This window comes from Rousettus aegyptiacus, unplaced genomic scaffold (assembly GCF_014176215.1).
Source record: "Rousettus aegyptiacus isolate mRouAeg1 unplaced genomic scaffold, mRouAeg1.p scaffold_m13_p_8, whole genome shotgun sequence".
Classification (NCBI taxonomy): domain Eukaryota; kingdom Metazoa; phylum Chordata; class Mammalia; order Chiroptera; family Pteropodidae; genus Rousettus; species Rousettus aegyptiacus.
Window position 1 is genome coordinate 100,148,472 of NW_023416311.1, and position 24,908 is coordinate 100,173,379.

Consider the following 24,908-nt stretch of genomic DNA (forward strand, 5'->3'; position numbering starts at 1 on the left):
ATCTGTTTACACTGACTTCAGTAAAATTTCTGTGATTTCACAATTGTCACTGCTTTTTATTACCAAGGTAGATGTGTCATTTAATAATGACAATGATCTGTTTGTTTCTTGTCCAATGGGTGGTCCAGACTTGGGTTGGGACTTGGGTAAGTCAGAGGAATTTGAACTCTTAAAATATGGAAATTTTGGAAACAGTTGTCTTTCCAGCTAAAAATAGCTAAGGTAGCAGTTCCATGTCTACTGACTATATTCGCCCCCCTTTCCCAATGCACAAAGTGACAACATTAACTTACCCCCAGATAATTTATCTGAGAGCTTGATTTCTTTCCATCAATTTTGTTCTGCTACAACTTAATAATTTTTTTTTCTCAAAAAGGAGCAAAATAGTTTTTATGTTTTCTCAGTACTGCATTGTTTCTTTTTATAATTCTGAAATCTTTCACGACTTATTTTTCCTAATAACTGGACGACTGTCATTATTTCTCAGACTTTCTATGGCATTTACTTTTACAATTGCTAAGTGTGTGTGTGTGTGTTTAATTTTAATATAATACTAAATAAACAGGTACATCTGTAAAATAACAGATTTATTAGGAAAAAGCAATCAGCGCCCATTTCATTATATCTGAATAACTTCAGAAGTTACTTCAAGTAAAACTGACTCACTCAAACAACAAATCTAGGCATATAGAATCATTATACTTTGTGTCCTAGAAAAATAAATATTATTTCTAAAGACAATTTTCTTCACTCTAAGTAGGAATTAAACACTAAGTAAATTTGGACTAAATGTAGTATAAATCTCCAAAAGCATAATATAAGTTTCAAAATTTTGTTGCTATTAATTTTTTTTATTATTATTGAGAAAGATGAGTGACTCATGAAGAGATACTACTCAGTGGCGTAAAATAGCACAATAAACACTAGAAAAGTTCTTTTGAGTGTGAGCACTTATAAAATAATCTTTTCTTTGTTTTTGAAATTATATTAGTTGGCATTTGAGGTGATTTAAGTTCTAATTCATAATTATTTATTTATATCCATCCGAACCAAAAGTTTATTTTTTTCCAACTCTATAAACTATATGATATTACTTATCAAAACTACTTTTGCTATATACGTCTACTGTAGTTGAGTTATGGCACTGCTGCTTCAGCTAATGGTAGCATTCCAAGCCATTCATCATTAACCAAACCAAAAAATGCTGCATAAATATTTGCAATGAAATGGTTTTTGGGCAGGCTATAGTAATATATGTGATCTATATTTATCAGAGGAAAAATATGAATTTTAAAAATGAGGAAAAAGTCCTTCAGCTCATTCCTTCCAGGACATTAATGCATTTTGTCTTGAATTTCAATTGCTTCTGAGTAGCAACTGACTCTGTCTCCACACCCAGTGGTAAAACCACTGCATGTGATATAAGAACTGCAACTGGGAATGATAATGTTCAGGACCAAAAGTAAAGATATTAAAATGTAAGTGCAAAGCACATTTTTGTCTGAGTAGTGGATGGGGGTGGGGAGGAGGAAAAAAGTGGTGTTAATCATAGAATATAGTTTTTAAACCTTAATAAATATTATATCCTCAAAATTCTTCTTCTTCATCAGCAAGTGAAATCTTAGCTTTATAAATTAATCTTCAGAAAATTTCCAGCAATTTTAGTAGATTAGCCATGCAGCATAGTATGAATTTCGAAGATTACCTTTGATACTAGACTGCCCACTAAATTAAATTAAATTAAGTTAAATTATAGCTTATGTGAGTTCTTAGTGATAGGAACTTAGGGTGCCATTCATCCCTCCTCCATTATGTTTGAGGGGATATGACAAGTATTAGTAGTCATTGAGAAATTAAATAGAACTTTATTAAGTATTACTAGAAACTGAAAGCATCACATTAGAAATTTGACACAGAAAGTGAAGTGTTGAAAGAAATGGACTTTTTGGCCATAAAGATGCACACGGGGGAAAATGGGCGAGTAACAGACCTTTGCTGGGCAATTGTGAAACATTTAGTTCGACTAATTTGACAGAGTGAAAGCTCATGACAACTTTCTGCAGTTGTCCCTGTTCTCTCTCTCGCCGGGATGCAAGAAGCGTTGGGCCCTCGCTGCGCCGGAAGCCATCCTGTCCCACCAGGAAGCTCTTTGCAGACTAAAGCTTGCACCGTTCACCCAGTGTACATGCAGAAACTGATTCTTGATGACCTCGTTGAGATACTGATCTATGAACTTTCTATTAACTCTCTACCTATTACTGGATATTTCATTTTCTTGAACAAATAAATAGTCTTTACTATATAATTTTTCTTACCTAAGGGGATCTGGTTTATGGTGCATTTAAAATTTTGGACAGAACTGCAGGATTGAAATAATCCAAGAATATCAATGAGTCCTTGATATTATTGAGTTTCTACCTGGGCCCAAATAGAAACCCACATATTCACTTTGGGAACAGGTCATATACTTACCTAGGATATAGAATTAAGGACATCGATAGGAAAAATTTTGGAAGTTGTACCTGGAGGTCCGTGTATTATCTTCAGTAAGGTTTCATAATACCTGTGGAGGTATATTATAGGCCAGTACATTTTCTTCAATGATTCAGCCAATTCAAATGTGAATATCTGTTTGTTTACAGCCCTGAGCAACATCATCTCTGGACCAGTTACTTGTGATAGCCTCTTCTCTTGACTAACTTCAAATTCATCCTATAGTTCATTTTTTCAAACTCATCTCATACTCTGTGTTAGAAATACAAATCTCATCATTCTTACCCTACCTTAAACATCCCCCAAAAGTTTTCCAAATCTCTAAAGATAAAGGACAAAAAACTTAACATCTCACTCAAGATCATTTAATGACTGAATCCTATCTACATCCTCAAACTCATTTTTCTATATTCTTTTGCCATACATATTCTTTGCTGCGGCCAAACTTCCTTTCTCAATTCCTTCAAGATCCTCTATTCCTCTTGCAACAAGTGCTTGCTCATGATGCTCTATGTCTAAAATAAGTATAATTGCTTTTAAAAGCCAGATAACTTACCTAATAAACAGAGGACAAAATGCTCATAAAAAGATTAATGTTCATATAGATTAACTACCATATAAATAAAAGTTCCAGTCAAAAGCTTACAGTAAAGTTTAAGTTCAAATGCTTACATAATGACTGCTAAATAATAATAAATATATATTTGGTTAAAATTTCACAAATATCACAATTTCTTAACATGTTGTTATAGAAATAAAAAAATTGAAGGAGTTACAGTTTACTTTTTTATATAGTATCAATATAAATGTTTGATGACTTGAATTAATTTCGTGCATCTGGCAACAATTCAATGAGAAAGAAAAGGCTGACCTTGAAGTGTGTGTGTGTGTGTGTGTGTGTGTGTGCGCGCGCGCGCGCGCGCTCAGTTCATGTATTTGTAGGGGAAAATAATGTGTTAATCTGTCACATTTATAGATATATTTGTTTCATAGCTATAGTGTGTTATATGAAACTATTAAATACAAATCCAGAAGGAACCCATAATATTTAACACACTTTGTTGGATCTATGTAATGAAGTCATAATATAAATTTTGCAAGTATTTATGAACCTTTGGAATAACAATTATGCTATGATGTAATTAAGCTCCACTCTCAGAGGAGTGATTCCTACATTTACCTGATATGAACATTAAACTATAAAACATAAATACACATCATAAACCATACAGATGCAGGAGGATAAGGAAATCCCTGATTGTATACTATGTATAGAAAAACCTGTAATCCAAAATATGATGAGTGTCCTTGAGGATTCTCTGCTGTCACAAAGTAACTGCCTTCAGGTCAGAAGTAGCAATATGTTTTATTTCAAGCAATACAAATTCAGCTCTGAAACTGTAACCAACTAAGGTATGCTTTATTAAATATTAGTGAGAATACAGAATGAGAGAGTATAAAATACTCCAGACAGCTAATTTAATCAAATATCCCTTGCAGATACTGCTTCTGTTCTTGGCTCCCTGTTACTGAGTCTCTTCCACCAACACCTCGACTCTCCAGCACTTCCTCATGCTCATCCCAAATTGCTGTGAGGAAGGATATGGATTTAATTAGATCAATTAGGTCACAGATGCCTGGAGCAAAGGTGCAGAAAAAACAAAAAGCTGTTGGAAAGACAAAAGATTTCACTGTGTGAGATTAAAAACCAAATCAAATATACAAACAAGCTAACAAAAGAGCCTAATACTTCCCTTTAAATTATTTTTTTAGAAGTAATCCATTCAGAAATGTTTCTACATAGATGAACTGAGTGTTACTTCAGGCTACTTCAGTTAAAATTAACACTGAATAAAAAATGAAATGTTGAGCCCCTCTCCCCACCCCACTCCTGCCTTTTTTCTCCACTGCTAATCAATACAGTGGCTTAGACTAAAAATTTTTTTGTTTATTTATGTATTCTTCTATTGGGCCATGAAAATTTGAAATTAACTGACAGGTCGATGATGTTCAAGTATTCTTTTGTTGAAGGTGTGGTTAAAAATAATAACTACAAGGGAGTTGCTGAATTTTTGTACATTAATTTCTAAATCAAAGTTACGCTGCATTTCTTTAAAAAGATACATTTGTTTTATGGAGATTTAAGTAATCTTGCCAGTTAATGTTCTCTGTGCATCCATAGGACATCTTTCCTTCTTTTTTCTTATGTTGCGACATTTATTAGTATCTATTTATCACATGCTTATTCATGTATATTATTTATCTCCTCAAGGTGTATAAAATCTTTGAAAATGACATAGGTATCTGGTTCATCTTGTGTAATTCAGGAACTGGGCTTCTAGAAATTATTTAATAATGGCATTGAGTAGATGTCTTCCAGGTTAAAAAAAAATTGTCTTCTAAATATTACAGACCAGATGTATCACTGAAGACTAGAAATGAAATAATTTTGCTGAATAGTAGCATTTATTAGCTATACCAAATTCTGTAGATGTTTGAAGAGATTAAACTCTCAGCTTCACTATTTGTTTTAATAAGGAAAAACAAAATTTGTACCCCACAATTGTATATGATTATACTCAGAAAATTTTTCACTGGCCATATCTATTACCAGATGAGAAATATACATATTAATGAATAAAAATAAAAATTCTCAATTATTATGATAAAAATATTTGAGTTTTAATGTTGAGTAAACTCAATCGTATTGATAGAAAGGATTCACCAGTTAGTCCACAGTGTAGTTTGAAATAAGGCTTAATATTTTTGCATTTAGGGAGTAAATAAGTATTTTCTGTTGTTGCTTTCTTTCCTCGCTGAGTGTTTACATTGATATCAGTGTGGACAAAAGTTTGAAATATTTGAATTTTGTTATTGACCTAATTTCTTCTATCTTCAACACTCCCTTAGTCCCAGATACACTCAAGTTCAAATTCCTCCCATCTTTACATTCACAATAGAATCATCTTACCACAGAACAAATTCATGAAAGAATTACATAGACATGGCATAGTAATAAAATAACAGTAATGAATTATTCTTTTATAAAGTTCTCTGACAGCACTCATTCATTCATTTGTTCAATCAATCAATTTGAATAGTGACTATGTGATTAGCACTCTTCTAGGTACCAAAGTGTCTGAGTCACCTCTCTTTCCACCTCATGGCTATGTTACAACTATTTCTTTGTTTGATACAGCCACTCTTCAACTGTTATTGTTCTCACCTGAAGCTTCATTCTCCTAATGCACCACCTCCCATAAGTTCCTGCTGTAAATTGCCACATAGAAAACCTCCCTGTGGAATACCGCCCGCTAATAGCTCAAACTAGGTTAATAATTTCCCAAGAGATACATGAAATTATATTTTACATTAGATTTCTTTGTATTAATAGGATTCACCTAGAAATCTTTTTGTTATTATTTTATCCGTTTGGACAACCTCATTCATTAAAGCAGAGTCTGCCCATCTCATATGTTCTATTGAGGATGCATGGACTTCTCTTCTTCCTCTGTTTTTTTCTTTCTTCCTCAATATTTCTAACATGATGGATAATATCTTGAAGACAAAACAAATCAAAAATATGTTTTATTTATTTCTTCTTGGTCATGTGACATATTTTTTGGGGGAGGCACAGAACCATACACTCTTTTATCTTTTTAACCTGAATTGTATTAAATATCTTCTCTGGTATCAGCTTCAGCACCTGCTTTACTGCTAACAACAGAACCTATTATATGCCAGTGGGATAGGAGACTCATAGGGCAATGCCTCTGTAAAGCCACAGGATCAGGGTTTATGTTTATGAAAACCATTTGATAAAAACAGAATGATGGTTAGCAGAATATTAAGAGTCTCCTAAGGAATAACTATTGTCCTTTGTGTAATTTACTCTTTTATCTACTACTAGATAATTAGGTTTTACTTGATTCAATTAATGATGATGCAGGTATCGGTACCATTTCTACTCAATACATTTTATTTAAATCAACATATCATCTTCAGTGATCAAAAGATGCGTTTTTTAAAGCTTTAGCTCTTCAACGTTCTTGTTTCACTGAAGGATTATTCAAAAACTATCATGTGGAGTAGGCATATGAATGCAATAGTTGTGGATGGAATGTTTGTATCCCCTCAAATTAAAATGTCAAAACCCTAAACCCCTCAGTGATGGTATTTGGAGGTGAAGTCTTCAGGACATAATTAAGTTTAGATAAGGCCATGAAGGTGGGGCACTCCTAAGGAGATTAGCGCCCTTCTAAGAAGAGAAAAGAAAGAGCAAAGGACTAGTGCTCGATCTCTGCCACGTGAAGAAGACATGATGAGAAGAAGGTTGTCGCCTCAAGCCAAGAGGAGGGCCTTCTCCCCAAAATGAATCTGCTTGCATCTTGACTGTGAACTTTCCAGCCTTCAGAACTGAGAAATAAATGTCTGTTGGTTGAGCCATTGAGTTTATGGTATTTTGTTACAGCAGTTAAAGCTTAGCAAGACAGCAATCAAGGTTTTCTGTCATCATATTCTTTAGCTTCCCAAGGACATCTACCTTTTTGGGGGGAGAGTGGTCAAAGGAAAGAGCTTATTAAATCTCAGTGTTTTATGTGTTTGATGATAATTTTAATCAATAGAGACTAGCTATAAGAAAGTCTTTTTAGAGGAGCATCTTCGTGCCTTGAATAGACATCACACAGATATTTTTATTTTCTGCCTGCATAACAGGGCCGGGTGGTATGTAATTTAATGATTATTTTCATTCCCAAAGTTCAATGTTTCTCAAATTAACTAACTTCCATTTAAAGATCAAAATATTTAATAAAAATTTAAATACACCTGGAAAAACATATGCTGATAAAAGCCATCTGCATTTCTCCGTTAACTTTGCATATTGATACATTTAAGAAACTTGTAAGGATATTTTCATTATTCACAGACCCAGTTAAGTGTTACATTTTAATTATTTTACTTTAGTTATCAATTTCTCTTCATAGTCACTAAAATTTTTTCAATTTAAAATACATATCTTTTTAACACAGAGCATCTATTTTTATATTATAATTTTTTTAAAAAGTTGTTTAAATATCTTCTAGGTAAAACATGAATACATGAAGTTTTGTTCTAAATAAAGTATTTATTCTCTGCATTAAATAGGTAGTTTTTTAGTTTGGAATCTTGTGCACCATCATGAATATAACTCAAATTTATATGGACTATATCAGTTTCTTTAATATTATTAGCAGGGCTGAGGCAAATCACATATTTAGTTAAGCTCTAAATGAATGTTCCCTGTAAATACTTTTCCTCTTTAAAATTTCTGCTGTATTCAATAAAGCTGTACCAAAAGACCCCAGGTCACATAATACTATGTTTGAGAAAAAAAAAATCGAGTGTTTAGTTTTTATTTTGGCTCATTTATGTATATGTTGTTGCTGAGTTATCCAGGTTCACGACACTCCAGATTGTCATAAAACAGTCCTGAAGATGCTGACCTCTATCAGGTTCTCTCAAGATGGGGGGTGGGGTGGATCTGCTCTTCTGCTCTTTAATATTAAGAAAATCTACCCATTGCTGCATGTATAGACAGCATGAGAAAACTTTTCATGAGGTAGCATGTAAAACTATTTTATTCTTTTAGATTTTTCAATGCACTTTAAAAGTACAGACAGGTATGTTAATATTGATTGTTTTCAAAGCCTGTATTTAATAAAACATGCAGCAAAATACCAAACAAAAATACTCCTATATTTTGATAAGTTTAGAACTTTTTGGCATTTTAAAATGCATTTTTAAAAAGGATCTTGTATTAAGATAAAGCTTGCTGTCATAATTCTACTTTGTCTTTCACCCGTTCTATTTTATCTTCTGTCTCATAATGAAAGTATATGAGTTTTGTGTTTGTTCTAAAAAGAGAAATTGATCAATTTATACCTGTTAATAATAAACATAAATTTATTAATTGCGTACTGACTTACAATCACCATTGGGAATGGAGCACTTTCTTGGATCAATCTTTTTACTTGAATCAGTATGACAGTATCTCTCTCTCTCTCTCTCTCTCTCTCTCTCTCATAAAATATAAAAGGAGAGTAATATGATTACGTATTAACAATAGTTTTCCGCTTTCCTTCATTAAATAGAGGGCATTTCTTTATTAATTGGAGTCTCTTTTTATAATAATGAAGGTAAATACTATTTTGAAGACTATATTATCTTTGAAGTATTGAGTTCATATTTGATGAGGAATTTCTATGAGCAGACAACTTTGAAATCTATGCAATCTCTTTTGATGTGTCTGTTTTAAAGAAGTTGTCAACTGTCCACCTAGATAGAAACACAGGTATAAATAAATACCAGAAATCAGAAATAATTGACAGTAGCTGCAAGAATAAATAAATGCACTCATGTCTCATGGGAATATACAACCTAGACAATTTTGTAATTCTGCTGATTTTTTTCTGTTTCTGCCATTCTCATTCTTGGCTTATCAGAAATAACTATATTATCAGTTTCTCTTCTTTAAAATGGCAGAAGAAATACAATAATAACTCTATATATCTGTCTATCTGTCTGCACATAGATACATATTTAGAACAAGTACTGTTTAACCAACCTCTAATTGTTTAAAAATTAATTACAAAATAACTCCACTGAAGCTGTTTTTTTCAAAATATTTTAGTTGCTACTGATATTTTTTTCCACCAGAAGTAATCTTTTTTTTCTCATATCATTAATTGACATATATGCAATCCTTTTTTTATGTGTGCATGCAGCTATGAGAGAATTATTTGGTCCTTGAGGTCTGAGATTTCATCTTTTAATTAGAATAATATTGAATTTGTTAAGATTATAAGATGTGTACCGAGGTATGTTTGTAGTTTATCATGGTTCAACAATAATTTTATATATCTCCTAAATCAATATACCAATAACCAATATAATAAATATACAACTATATTTATAAATATGTATATATATGTATTTACTGGGGATATATAAATATAAATTTTATATATTTATAATTTACATTATATATATATATATATATATATATATAGTCTCCTAGAATTACTATGAGAATTAAAAAGTGTTAGCTAGCACAGTTAAATGTAAGAAATATTTTTAAGTGATTATCCTTTTATTGTTTTTCTTTTTTAAATATTCTAAATATTATACTTTCTTGATAGCAGATATTTAATAAATGATTTTACAAATTATGAACACATGTGTATATTTGCTCAATATACATAGTTCTTTATAATAAATAACTACCATCTGCCTATAGCTAGAAAAAAAGCGATAGCTAACATCTGGGAACAGTTTTGCAAGAAGTCATGTGGCTTACTTTTAGGCAAGCCATTTTTATGGTGGCAGATGATGACCTGGAGGCATAGTTTGGCTGGAAAGAGCAAAGCAAGGTCATGGCTAATAGGGGAGAGATGGATAGCAGAATATGTGAAGAGAGTGGGAGACAGGTTCATAAGAATAAGAATATAGACAGATGATCTGTGACAAAACGGTCAAAATCAATTTAAGCATTAACATATCTAATATTCAGTTTTGACCTGTTTGTGGTCTGACGTCTCCCTTCATCCATTCCCCTCAGAGAAGTATCAGATGTTTTTTTTTTTTTTTTTTTTTATTTGTTTGGAAATTCTAGGTAAATAGAAAAAAAATCATATGTCAGCTATGAGACTGAAATGGAAGTAAGATTAGGTGCTCATGGTGGCTGTGATTCAGAAACTTGAGTGACCACGAAAATTGATCAGTCTGAGGATTAGTAAACATATTGTGGAGACCCTCCTGAACTACTACAGAAAATGAGGTAAAAGATTCAAGAGAAATCTATTTAAATACCAAGAACAGTGTGCACTTCAGTTAACGTTCATGTTATATATACCCTTTAAAGGGAATGATAAACATATTTTAAAATGACAACTTGGTTGACTTTGAATTCAGGTAAGCAGTATAATGAAACCTGTGTTCATTTAAATGTTGTATGAGCTATCTTTTTCTAAATTATAGCATAATATAAATAAAGTTTTCAAAGCTGTATGGTTTCATCGGTTATTATTATGGGGCTTTCATGTTTATACAACATTACTCTTCTCCCCCAAAATTTACATAAATAACGCAAGTAGATTGCCTTGATTTTACTAAACTTAAAACAAGTTTGGCTTTTGTTTATATATGCTCATTCTTAGGCTTTGGGAAAAATGTTTTTGCACTTGACCATGCTAAAAAATTCTGTCCAACAATACTAGTTGCTTTTATTTTATGGTTGTTTAACTTAATATTAAAAGAAAGATTAGGAGTTTGATTATTTAATGGACATTTGCAGTAGGTCAGTAGTGGGATATATAGACTGATTATCTGTTTAAGTGGTGGGCTAATCTACTCTGAAGATTATTTATGTAACATCTGATAAAGATATTCACCAATTTCTATTCTTTATTCATAAAGAATCATGGTACTTTTTAAATTATCAAGTTGTGCGTGTGTATTTTTATGTGTGCATGTGTATGAGGACAGGATAGAGTTTGTTGCTTGTTTCATACCCAAATCCATATACACCATCCTCAGAGACCCAGTGGGGTGCCAAGAATGGCAAGATTGTGTAAGATTGAGCACACAGATGATGATCTGGATAGGACTGGATCCAGGATCCTCTTTCTTAGGACAGTTTTTACATACGTTTACATGGGAGAGCCAATTAATTAAAAAAGATAACTGCTGCATTTTTATTTTAAGAGATATCAAATATAGTAAAAAAAGATAGTATCTTTTGAAATTAAAAGCTGGGACGGATATCAGTTTTTAATATGTGAAGTTTTATAGAAAAAAACACCCAAAACTCAACCAATGTTTATTACCCTTTAATTATTTTTATTAAGACTTCAAACATCAAAACCCATTCCTAGGTGACAAATTCAATTCACTAAAGGCAAACCATATTCTTATTTCCGGTGTTGCCAGAGCACATTTATTTAACAGCATTATTACTGTATAATGATAAACTCCCTCTCAGCAGTAAATTATCTACAAAAAAGAAGATATTATCCATGTTATTCCTACTTTAAAATGCAAATGTGTTTAGTAATGAAAGTCATTATGATGCCTAATGGAGCAGGCATCTGAAATCGTTTACAATAGTGAAATAAATCATACTCAAAATGCATATCTGGCTATAAATCATCATTCTCTTTATAGTTTATATGGGTATGGTACATGGATTAAATAAGGGTAATTAGGCTGAAAATTCTATGGTGTGAGTCCCAGTCCTGTTGGAACTCAGATGGCCTCAGTCAGTTCAGAGACATTTCCAGTGCTTCAGCCTCTCCCTTTGTCAAAAGCTGATGTTATTATATTGGTAATAAAGATCAAAATGAATAATGCAAGTGAAAGTTGTCTGAAAATTATAAACCATTGCATAGATATTTGTTTATTGAATTTAGGACTGTGACATATAGTGGGCAGATGAAAACGTTTTTAAATACCTTTAGTAAGCATCTATAAACATTCGTTTCTTCTTATCTCTTAAAAAATATTTTTTTCCCAATGTAATTACCTGAGAGTGCTTGCTACCTTGAGAACTGGCTCTAATTAGTGTTACAGAATACTAAATAGCACTACTCAGCTCTTTCGCCACTTCTTCCATAGTCAACCCTCTATGTCCTAGATATCCCTATCCAGCTTCAGCGCTGACATCCAGGCACCTTCAGGCACCTTTGCTCAATGTCAGGTCCAAGAGCTGACAATCTGCCTTGCTGTCAGGAGTTTTTCTTTTCTTTCTTTTCTCTTCTCTTTTCTCTTTTCTTCTTTTAAGTCATCTCCTGTTTGAGTATTCAAACACTTAGATGCAGCTGATAACAACTATCGAAAACTTTTGAAAGTTTCTTTTTCCACCACTGGTGGTGGTGGTAGTGTTGGGTAGAGAGGATGGTGACCAAAGACAATTTACATCCTTTGTCAGCAAAGATGCCTTTGGTCTTTTGAGATTGCCCTGCTTCCTGGATCTCTGGTACTTATCCTGAAAAATGATTTTTTTGTCTTATTTTGTCAAACCCACTTCCATTTTGCCTCCCCTACTCTCCAGGAGATTCCTATGATTCGATCCACTTTTGCCTTTGATAATCTGTTTGCAACTACTGTGAACTCCTAGAACCAGGAACATAGTCCATTTTGAGATAAGATTGAATTCAGAGGATAATGCTTTCTAGCACCTGAATGTGAATTTTTTCACTTCCCAAGGGAATTTGCATCAGTCACTCGGTTGTGTTTGTGGTTGGTCATGCAATACAGGTGTCAGGATCTGTAATTTTTGCACTGCTCACATATGTGTTTCTTCTTAAATTAGTTTTTCTTTTCTTTTCTAGCATTCTATTTATAATCTATATATCCAGAGTGATAGCTATGTGATGCATTATGCTTCTCAGAAATATCTATAGTTTAAATATATATAACTAATATAGGTTGATCGTCTATAAATACATTTTTTCTACATACTTAATATAGAGAAATTGGAAAATGTGGATAAGCAAAATTGATAAACCAAATATAGAAAATAACTTTAAAGTTTTGGAATATACTCTTCTGAGACTTTCATTTTGTATATAGAATATATTTTCATACAAGAATAATAAGTTCTAATAGTATCCACATATTGAAATGTGTCTTCGTGGGTGATAATACATAACATCTATGAGACTAAAATATTAAACTATTAAAAATTTCAATATTAAAGAGGAATAGATCCCACTATTTGTATGTATCATAATATTTTAACCAATCCCATAACTCAGTACATTTAGGAACTGTTTTGCTCATGAGATCATGCATTCGTTCTTGAAATTCATAATTGTTAAATATAGAAAACCATCAGGCAATACAAGTAAGTTTTAGGAATAGTTAAATTAAGTTCCTCGGCCACATTTCAGGGGGTCCATTCACACTCCTTTTAATCATGTGGAAAATGTGTCTGTGTATAGGAAATTTATTCCTAGAAAGGAATTCTGTATTTTATCATATTTTTGAAGAATTTGAAAATCAATTATGTGGTTTTGATTTTCTAGAAAGGGATTTCAATTGATACGATAAGTAGATAAGCACTATTGGAGAGACCATGGTAGTGCAAAGCTTTTGATGACTCTAACGACTTTTATTTTTCAACTGCGTCGTTACTCCAGAATTCCCTCCCACGCTCCATTCCTCTAACGAGAGTAAATTAAGGTCTAAATAACATGGGTCCTGTGGTTTTCAGGACTGATTTTGAGCCTCCATTTTATGTTGTTTTATTATAATCACCATATATCCTGATCCAGTCCTAGTCTCTGAATTTTAATTTTGAGTCGATTGTGTTACTAGTTCTCATGCTAGATAAAGTAATTCAACAGTTTTCAACTATCTATCTATAACCCGTTTCCAGTTGCATTTGGTATAATGCCCAGATGTCACAGGGGAGAGGGAGGCACATTATTCTGCTGCAGATCACATAATTATTTCACAAAGAGCTCAACCTCCAGTGTTTCTATTAATCTCGAACAGAGAAGCAGATGGCAAACTGATTCTCTTCTGTGACATACTAACCATTAATGGTATCCAGAACTCGATTTTATTTCCTGACTCCTGGTGCAGAAGTCTGTGGGTAAGATTTATAACACTGTCTGTATCTTCTATTTTTTCTTTTATTGGTATTCTTTACAGGGCCTGTAAACTCGGCAAGTCAGAAGGCTAATCCTGTCAGATTTCAACTTTTTCTTTATTCTGTAATTCTATTGCTGCCAGAAAACGACTTCTACATTGTAAGTTTTTTTTCTTTCCTTTCCTTCTTATTTTATTTTATTTTTTTACTGTATCAGCATCACCAAGTCTTCTAAAACTAGGCAACATGTAAGAAGAAAAAAGATCAGAAGTATGAAAGGGAAAAAGAGGATAAAGCAGCCACTAACACAAACTACTGAGTAACAAAAAACTAGTAGTCAAGAATGGATTTAATTTTATTGCTAACAGATACTGGGTATAAAATACTTTAGATTCTGAAAACTTAAAGGGAGAGCTAGATAAGAGAGGGGAAAAAACAACTCTGCTGGATTTTCAAGTATTAGAACATGGCTAAAATATGATCCCAAATACCTAACAGGGCTTTAAACCACAATATTTTATTGACTTGATTTTAAAAACATGCTATTACTGAACAAATTGGAAAGTAGGTAGTGGCACCTAAAATGAAATATAATATGATGGTGAAATAAAATATACTGTTTCATTCAGAGAAGGAGCTGCTTTTCTTTCTCAATGAAATGTTTGCTGAATTAAATTTCTTTGCAATTAATACCACCTAGGGCATTGAAGCTGGCAGTAAGGAAAGATGTTATTTGTCAAAATAGTCTAGAATCTTTCATTCCTACCATGGTTATATGTAAATGGCAAAATTCTAAATTGAATGTATTATTTTAAATGATTTACACACGTTAAATAACTAAAGACAGAGATCTTTGCCCTCAGAGATTGTATATCACAAAGAGACCATATCAGAATTCTATAGGGCAAATGTTTTAAAATATTTTTTGATATGAATATGTTAAAAAGCCATTGACAATATTTTACTGCATACTACAATTGTGATTTTTATAATGTATATAAATCGGCTATATGTGTGTGTGTGTATATATATATCTTGAAGACTTGTATTTTTTAAAAAATGATGGTATTTTTATTAAATTAACGAATTTCGGAGTGGCCGATGGTATGCCATTTTGAAGCATTGTTTTTGACTCAACTCTTCTTATCCTCAAATGAGAACCAATAAGCAAGCTGCAGGCTATGAGATTACGCACCCATTTTTAGCTTATTTCTGCTGAGCCCACTTGCTTTTTGAGGAGACTAAATGCTGACCTGTTCCCGCTGAGCTCATTGGCTTAGCGGCGCCATCGTCCTGGTTCCCTAGTTCCTGTCCATCTGCTCAAAGCCCTGCGCTAGCCTCCCCCGTCACACCCATTACTCCATTTTTATATTCCTCCCACTGTCTATCAATCTAACATACCTGAAGATCTGCTATTATTTAGTTCTATCTTTATTATTTTGTGTTTTTCTTTATTCAAACAAATCACAGTATAATCTTAGGAAGCTCTTCTGTCAAAGGACACTGTAATATTTCTGTGTCCTTTTACTGCCACCAAAGTTTTATAGCTACTCAGGGATAATATACCACTGTGTAAGCAGGTGACAATGGTTGAAGCTAAAAACATTACTTTGTAAAGGCCGACTGCCTAAATCCCATTATCGTAAGCTTAATATTAAAAACTTCTTTAACATGTATATTAGCCAAAGTTTCTTTTGAGACTATAGGTAATGGCCTTCAGAGCCTACTCTGCTACTCTGTGGTAACTCAATCCTCCTCTGTCTAGACTCCCTCAGCATTGCCTACAAATGTAAAACCTAAAGCAAATTGAGTGGATAACTCAATAATAATAAATTAGGCTTAAATTAGATTTAACATTCATCCACAGCATTTTAACTAATTATCCCATTGCAGAAATTATTAATTTAAACCGAGCCAACTAAGTAATTATATTTATTTCAACTAAATGAATCGAAAGCTTACAAAGTGTAAGTGTGTATATATGTATATGTATATATATATATCTACATATATATGATGAATATTAAAAAAATAACAATACGGGAGCCCTCGCTCTTGGAAGTCCACAGTGTAGAACCACGCACAGATTTATTTATTTGTTTATTTAATCTTTTAAAGATTTCTTGGTTCATAAATTCTTTAAAGATTAGCTGGATTCGATCTCTAGTGAGACAGGAATTTGAAAACAGTGACATGTGAGTGAAAATGGAAAGTTTTACAAAAACAAAGAATATATTTGGGGATGAGTAAACCATCAGTCTTTGGTGCAAGAGGAACCAAGTGAGAGACAAAGAGAGAAAGACTGTTGACAAATGTCTCGAATGCCAGGCTAAGAGATGATATGGAACTGGGAGAGAGGGGGAATTGAGATGACTTGTAAGAGTCACATTCACTGAGCAAAATGTCATTTAAAAAACTGAAACCAAAGGAGTTGTTTCTATACGCAGAATTGAAATGTGAATAAGGCATAGATAGAGAGAAATTATAAATTTCTGATTGATAAATTTCAGGTATAATATGCTTTACACCATTAATAACAAGAGCTTACCATTCTTTCCGTCTGGAGGTACCGCCACACAGCGGTCCAGTCCGAGGAGAGAAATTGGCATTTATTGAGTGCTTGCTGTTTGTTAGGCTCTTTGCTAACTGTACTCCCTTGTGTGGCCATCACTGAAATGCAAGGTGCTGGGCAATGTTCGATTATTTCAAATTCTGACTTACCGAGTACCTACATAATGGACATGCTATCTATATCTGTTAAATAAATGAGTTAATTTATTCTATATAGTATCCTGGTATTTTGATGCCATTAGTACCAGTTTACTGATGAGAAAACTGAAGCTGAACGCTCAGGGTAATAGAGCTAACAAATCCCAGGATAATGCTTTGGTTCCAAACATCCTCACTTTCAAGTACAACACACTGTCTCTTCGTGGTTTTATATGCTTGGGAGAACTGTATATGAACAATTACTTAATTTTTTTCAATTTAGTCTCATGCTATATAATTCCATGAAAAATACATTTGAGTCGAAGCTTTAAAGAGTAGATAGAACTTAAATAAAAAGTAAAGCTTTTTTTGTTCTAATCTAATTAGTGTTGCACTCACTTGTTTCAGCAGAAAACACAACTTCCCACACCAGAAATAAATGAAGCAAGATACACGATTTCAGGAAATCGACAGGAACCTCTGTGACATCCCCAAGCTTTCAGAGTAGTGATGTCACACTCTCTCTTCTGCTTCACATCTTAGGCTCAAAGGAAGCTGTAATGGTTTTTTCAGAAAAAAATGTCGGGAGCCTGTGCCGGGGGCATCTGGATGAGATGGTCCAGCTCCTTATTCTCTCAAGGCTGTGGTCATTTCTGCTGCATGTAATCATGGTGCCAGACCCAGACACCACTGCACAGCCATCACCATGATAACAACTTTTAGATTTTGCCCATCACAATGAGGCAAGCATTAACTTCGGTTTTAGTTATTGGAAGATGAAGCATCTAAAAGCAGAGCCAAAAAAAGCCCCATCGGCAGGACACTTTACCAAAATCTACGACCTCTGCTTGAAGAATGCTTACTCTAAGTTATTGAAATCCACATGGGGTAGCCTCATTCTGATTCCATTACAGACTACTGGAAGTTGTAAAGCTTTCATGATGTAATAGTAATACTACTAGTACTTTAACTAGTGCTAGTAGTAATACTAATGGTAATAATACTAATGCTACAAATAATAATAATCATCATCATCACTATCATACTCCTCAAATAATTTGTGGGTTGTAAATAAGCAATCAGAGCTCTAAATATTTATCCAGTACTAAACATGGCTTTTACAACCAGTCTCTTTGTCCTTTGGAAATGTGTTCAAGATAGATGTTAAGCACATGTTATAAATGAGAAAATTTCATCTGAAACTGGTTTTCTGTCTTATTCACGTAAGATAACTGGTAAATGGAGACAGCAAACTCAAGTCCATCTCTCCCCACTCCAATTCTCTCTCTCTCTCTCAACTCTTCTCATTCCTTCCCCATTACCTATAGGTGAAGTAGACACACTCTGCTCTGGACTGTGTAACATTTCAAAGAATCATTAAGACATAAAACTCCCCAGCTTTGAAGGTTTTGACTTTTCCACTGATCTTTTCCAGCAGGTTGTACTATACATGAATAGGTCCCTTTAAAGAGAACTCATAGTGGGCCCTTGTCCCTGAGCAACTTCAACTATCCAGCAAAGTCAAGGGCTCCTGCAGTGAGTCTCATGTTTCATCTTCAACTTTCCTGTGATGCGCCAATTCTCAGGTTGAAGTATCCTGCACAAGATATTTTCAATAAAGTTTTGAAGTATTTTTCTATTACTAAAACATAGAATCTATTAACTGGGAATTGCAGTCACATATTTTTGGGTGAAAAGTGACATATATCTATGATATTTTTAATAGTCACTTAAGTGATGTCTCTCAAAGTAAGTGGAAGTAATTATAGTAACTATTTGTTTTAAATTTGGTCCACATCAAATCAATCATTGTAAGAAATTTGAGGGTACTCTAAGGATAAAATAAACTTGTCACTTTAAAAATTTAATAAGCAATTGTGTAAATATATTAAAAGATCAAAATGATATTCTGTTCAAAATAGAATAAAAGTTATTCTGTGAAATTGAGACAAATGAGATTGAAGTTAATCCAAAGCAAATGTCTAAAATGGCAGAATGGCATATATATATGTATGTATGTATTTAAGGTATGCATAAGAACTTAAGACACAATTCAGTATTCATTCAAGCCAATCTTGGTGTTAAAAACATGAAGACTTGTTCCATTCTCCTTTTGATATAATTAGTAGAGTATGTGATCTTGAAATTGCTATGGTTATATGTAGTGTATATTGATTTCTGTAAACCTTTTGGCATTTTTTTTTTAATATTCTCTTCTGAAAAATGAGAAACTCTAGCGTTATAATACAGATTAGGTGATTTTAATTGGTTGAGAAAGTCTACCCAAAGAGAACCAATTAATAAAATTTCAATCATCAATTTAAGGTTAACAATTAAATGTATTTAATAGATTAATATTTATTAATATTAATATGTTTAACATTTGCATTATCAACGTACATGAAGATAGCAGTGCAAGTTCAAGAATCTGTTGCTGACAAAAATCTAGTTAGGAATCTGGTGCCTTGAATTTTAAAATCATGTTGCAGCAAATTTCTCCAGAATAGTATAATGTACACTGTTTAACAAGGCATAAAAAACTTTCCACATTAAATTTCAAAAAGGACAATTATAGGGCAGGGAAAATATTAATTTAACAGGATCACCTATAAAAAAAGTACACAGGTGCTGGGCTGTAATTCACTGCAAACTCAGTGGAAGCCAATAACAGCATCATATAAACGCCAAAACAAACAAACAAACAAACAAACAAACAAAGTCATTGTGGATCTAATGATTGTCAGAATAGAAATATCAGGGACCTTTTTAAACTGTCATGATCACATCAGTGCTCGAGTGTGCTATTAAGTTCAACATTCGTTTTATTTTGAATTAGCAAATTTCAAAATCTAAGTCAGGACATTGATGATTTTGAAAACTGTTAATTAGAGAAATGAATTGTCTTGGGAAGAATTATATGAAAAGAGTTTTATAATTTATCTAAGTAATTCTCAGTCTACCTTAATGAGGAGAAGATGAAGATAATTTTAAATTTGGATGATACTTACACATACATACATGTATTATCCAGGGATGAGCTAGCATATTACTTTCTGAACTAGTTTTGATTGGAATATCTGCAAAGATCATTTACATTTATATCATGTTTTATGACAGTCAAAATAATCCTTAGAAATACATGTTGTTGTTGTTGTTGTTGTTGTTTTTAATTTATTGACATATAACTGACAAATAAAATCGTAATGTGTTTAAAGTATACAACATGATGACATGATATATGTATACATTGTGAAAGGATTCTCACCATCAAGTTAATTAGCATATCAATCATCCCACATATTTACCTTTTTAAGGGTTAGGAACACTTAACTATATGCTCTTAGAAAATTTCAATTTTAATATTATCAATTATATTCACTGTATTACACATTAGATTATCAGACCTTATTCATCTTATAACTAAAAGTTTGTCCTTCTTTGCCAACATCTGTCTATTTCCCCCGCAGCCTTGGGCAATCACAAATCTACTCTGTTTCTATGCATTAAACATTTTTTTTAGATTCCACGTATAAGTGATACTGTGCAGTATTTGTCTTTCTCTCTCTAGGGTATTTAACTTAGCATAATGTTCTCAGAAATGGCAGTTTTTTTCTTTTTCAAAATCAGATAATATTCCACTTAATTTCTTGAGAAAACCTTCATACTTTTTTTTTCATAGTGGCTGTATTAGATTACATTCCCATCAACAGTGCACAAAGTTTTCTTTCTCTTCACATTCTCGCCAGTATTTGTTATCTTTGATCTTGTTGAAAATAGTCATTCTAACAAATGCGAGGTTGGATCTCACTGTGATTTTGATATACATTTCCCTGATGATAAATGATGTTGAACATCTTTTCATGTGCCCATTATCATTTGGATATCTTCTTTAGAAAAATGTCTATTTAGGTCATTTGCCCAATATTTTTTGGGTTATTTGCGAATTTTTCTTTTTATACATATATATGAATTACATATATTATATATATGAATTTTCTATTTATATATAAATTATATATATGAATTACATATGTTTCTTATGTATTTTGGGTATTAAACCCATATCAAATAAGCAGTTTGCAAATATTTCCTCCCCTCCCATAGGTTGCCTTTTCTTTTCATTGATGGTTTCTTTTGCTGTGTAGAGCTTTTTAGTTTTCTATTAGTCTCACTTGTTTACTTTTCATTGATGTTTCCAAAACCAGTATCAATGAGATTACCACTTATTCTTTCTTTCAGAAGATTTACTATTTTTTGGACCTTGTATTCATAATTTTAGTCCATTTTGTGTTCATTTTTGTGCATAGTATGAAATAGGGGTCTATTTTCATTTCTTTACATGTGAGTATTTGTTTTTTCAACATAATTTATTGAAGAAATTATCCTTTTCACATTGTATCTTGGCATCTTTGTCAAAAATTTATTATCGACATATGTATAGGTTTGAGGCTCTCTATTCTGTTCCCTTGATTTATATATGCATTTTTATGCCTATATTTTACCATTTTATTTACTAGAGACTTGTAATATAGTGTAAAATTAGGATATGAACTACTCCCAGCTTTTCTTCTTTCTGAAGATTTCTTTGGCTATTGGAGGTCTTTTATGGTTTCAATCTATGAGCACAGGTATCTTTTATTTATTTGTGCTTTTGTTTTCAATTTCTTTCATCAACATTTTATAGTTTTCATTGTATAGATCTTTTGCCTTTTCGTTAAATTTATTCCTAAGTATTTAATGTTTTAGATGCTATTTTAAATTGTTTTCTTAAATTTTCTTTCTAATAATTTGTGTACAAATACAACTGATTTTTGTATATTAATTTTGTATTCTGCAACATTACTGAATTCATTGATTAGTTCTAGTAGTTTTTTTTGATGGAGTTTTAAGGGTTTTCTATAGAGGATATTATGTCATCTGCAAACAGAGAAAATTTTACTTCTTCCCTTCTAATTTGAATTCTCTTTTAATTTATTAACTAATTGCTCTGCCTGGGACTTTCAGGATGATGATGAATAAAAGTGGCTAGAGTGGACATTCTTGCTTCTCTGGTTGGATGAATTCCATTGCTGTGTCTTTGAATTTTCTGCTCCTCCCTTCCACGTAACATGGTCTGATGTTGAATCCTTCTATTGAATTTCTCAGATCAATTATTTCATTCTTCAGTTTGACTTCTGTTTGGTACTTTAAAAAATATTTTCTCTTTGCTGAAATTCTCACTTTGCTCACACAGTGCTCTCTTGACTTAGGTGAACATCTTTATGACTTCATTTTGAACTCTCTGTTGGATTAACCACGTATCACCATTAAACCAAGAATGGTTTCTTGAGATTTGTATTGTTCTTTTGTTTGGAATATATATTTTTGTTTCTTCATTTCCCTTGACTCTCTGTGTCAGTTTCTACACATTAGATAAAATATTAATCTTTCCTAGTTTAAACAGACCAGTTTTATGTAAGCATAAACTTCATTACTCATCCTGGCTGGAGCTCCTGTTTGCCTCTCAAATCTTTGTGATTGTTCAAAGCACTGTCTTTGTTCTTAGTGGATCTCAGTAGTGAGTGTGAACTAAGTCTCATTAGTGTCCCAAATGGGAAGATGCCAATCAGTACCTAGATGCAGGCTGATTAGAAACCAGACTCTGTAAGTAACTGTGAAAGTATTGCAGTCAAACCCATCCAGTGAAAGATGGAGAAATGGGCATTTTGCTGAGCTCTGCCAATATAGTAGTGCTGAGAGCTCTCAGGCCTGTTAACGACTGCTTCCTTGTTTGCTATATTGCTGATGAACTCATGAACACAAGCCCACTGGTTGTCAGAGTAATTTGGGGCCAATCATTCAGGTGGCAGCTTTAAAATCTGGGGTGCTAGATTTGTGGTCCAAACTTGTCACTGAAAAGCTGAGAGTTCCCTCCTAATAATAAGCATTTTGCTGGTATTTTCTCTATCATCTGACATGTATGAGTCTTTCCACTAGTTTCTGGATTTCTCTCAGTGGTCATTACTTTGTGGGCATCTGGATATTCAGTTCATCCATGGAAGGAGAGAAATTTAGGAGCTTCCTATATCACTCTCTTGGTCTAGATTCCAAATTGAGTTTTGTGCTTTTTTTAATGAAGTCTTTAGAGTATGAGCAGTTAAACCATTTTCCTATGTTCACCTATCTAATAAGCTGCTCATCTCTATCTTATCTGTAATTGACCCTTGCTAGTACATAGGTTTCATAGCTACATGCATGTCAGTTATGGGTGGTGGTTGGTATATACAATATCTGAATCTCATGTTACTTTAAAAATTTCATAACAAAATGTTTTTTAAAATTTTATTGTAGATTTAGTAGCCAAATTATATTACTGATTTTCAGATTATTCAGTACATCAATGTTGTTATTGATTGATTATCTACATACAAATTCTTCCTGATATATGACATTTTCATAATAGTAAAAAAACAAAAATAATAATTAGTTTTTAAGTATTTTTTTAGTGATTAAATTATGGTCATGGTGTAGGGATTTTAAATGATTATTTTATATTATACAACAAGAAAACAAACATTAATTCCATAGAGTTCAAAAAACTAATTGAGAATGCATATGGTGACTATGTATTTGTGAGTCAGCTATCTTTGATATCAAAAATTAAAGACCTAAGTTTTGCTTATGACAAAGTAATTAGTTTTGGATAACTTCCTCTAGATATTTTCTCCTGTAATAATATATTAAAACTTTATATCCTCTAAGCCGAAGACCATAATCCATGTTTAAGCCCTTCAAGTTGTTTCTCAGGCCATTTCTTATATTTGGCCTTTTTCAAAGTAACATCGCTTTCGTTACATACGAAGTATGGAGTTTCAGCTTGTTATCCTTTTAAATGAAATAAGGACACAGTACATTAAGGAAAAAAATCAATCTACATCATATGTCATGGCTTATTGAGTCATTAACAGTAGATTTTTGTGTCAAGAATGATTTTATTGTAGCTGCATATTCCTAAAAAAAATTGGAAAGGACTGTCACGTATGTCTAAGATATGCTTTAAAAGAACTTGAGACTTATATGTATAGTGAGGTTTCCAACCAACCTATAGCAATTCTTAGCAAGAAAAAAAGAGGTATGAAGCTTCTTTTCTCCTTTTGTTACTTTTATTTATCTGTTGTATGCATGTGTATTATTTTCTCTTCAAACAAGTTTCTGAGATTTATTGTTTGTCTAATTTGAACTTCCTAAAAAAAATTCTGATGGATGGAGGAAAGAGAGTATATGGAAAACTTTTTATTTACATCTATCTCTTACCTTGAAAAATTCTAGGAGATGTAGAAATTAGTAAAACTCAAAAATAATAATTAGCTATTTTCAAAGGTCTCAAGAACAAACAGTAATAAACTATGCTGAATGCTGTGAAATTTGCTCATTTTTTATGGGGTTTGAATAGAGATAATGTATTAATTAATAGTATTTCTCAAATTTCTGACACACGTGGTAAGGTTTCCAAGAGTTACATAGCAGTTCTGATTGACTTATCATAGACTTAAACAAGATGATTTATGATACAATATGGAACAGAAAAGTTCTGTTCTTCCCTTTTCCTAACTTCTGTTCTCAAACTCAGCAACATTCCTCTGTTTCTGTGGAGTGAAAGATCTAGGGAAGAAAGCATTAAGGTAAAATGAAGAATCCTGGGTTTTGGTTCTTCTGCAAAGAAATATGACTGCCTTAGAGTGAAAACACTTGAGTGAAAGGTAAAAGCTGCATGACATAAACAAATTTTATCTGTAGTAGTAACCTTACACATGTTGCTCAGAATATCTGTAATCTCTGTTCAGTAAATACACCACAGATACTGCTCAACTGAAGTAGTTACTGGAACTGTTACAATAGCAAGCCACCAAGCCAAGACTTACTCATAGAAAAGTTTGTCATAGTGGCTTTTTATTTTGGTTCTATAATGAACACTGTTTTTGTTTGTCATTGCTATTCTTGTTCTTGTTTTGTCCCTGTATCACATCTTCATATGTCCAGCACAATACTATTATAAGTTCCTTATATTTTAGTTTTGCTATCTCTAATGCATGCC

At 32.5% G+C, this 24,908-nt stretch overlaps 1 protein-coding gene across 7 annotated transcripts in view; it reads left to right on the plus strand.

Annotated features, from left to right (window-relative positions):
- The window catches only part of CDH12 (cadherin 12), an 812,943-nt gene that overhangs the window by 370,145 nt on the left and 417,890 nt on the right, over positions 1-24,908 (plus strand). Inside the window, exon 3 of one of the 7 annotated variants that reach the window (XM_016137288.2) lies at positions 14,188-14,285. The exons of 5 other annotated variants lie outside the window; for them this stretch is intronic. The gene's annotated coding sequence lies outside the window, so the exon portion shown is untranslated. Of the gene's footprint in view, positions 1-9,677; positions 14,286-24,908 lie in introns of those variants that run through there. One more of the 7 variants, XM_016137290.2, reaches the window with a different exon arrangement.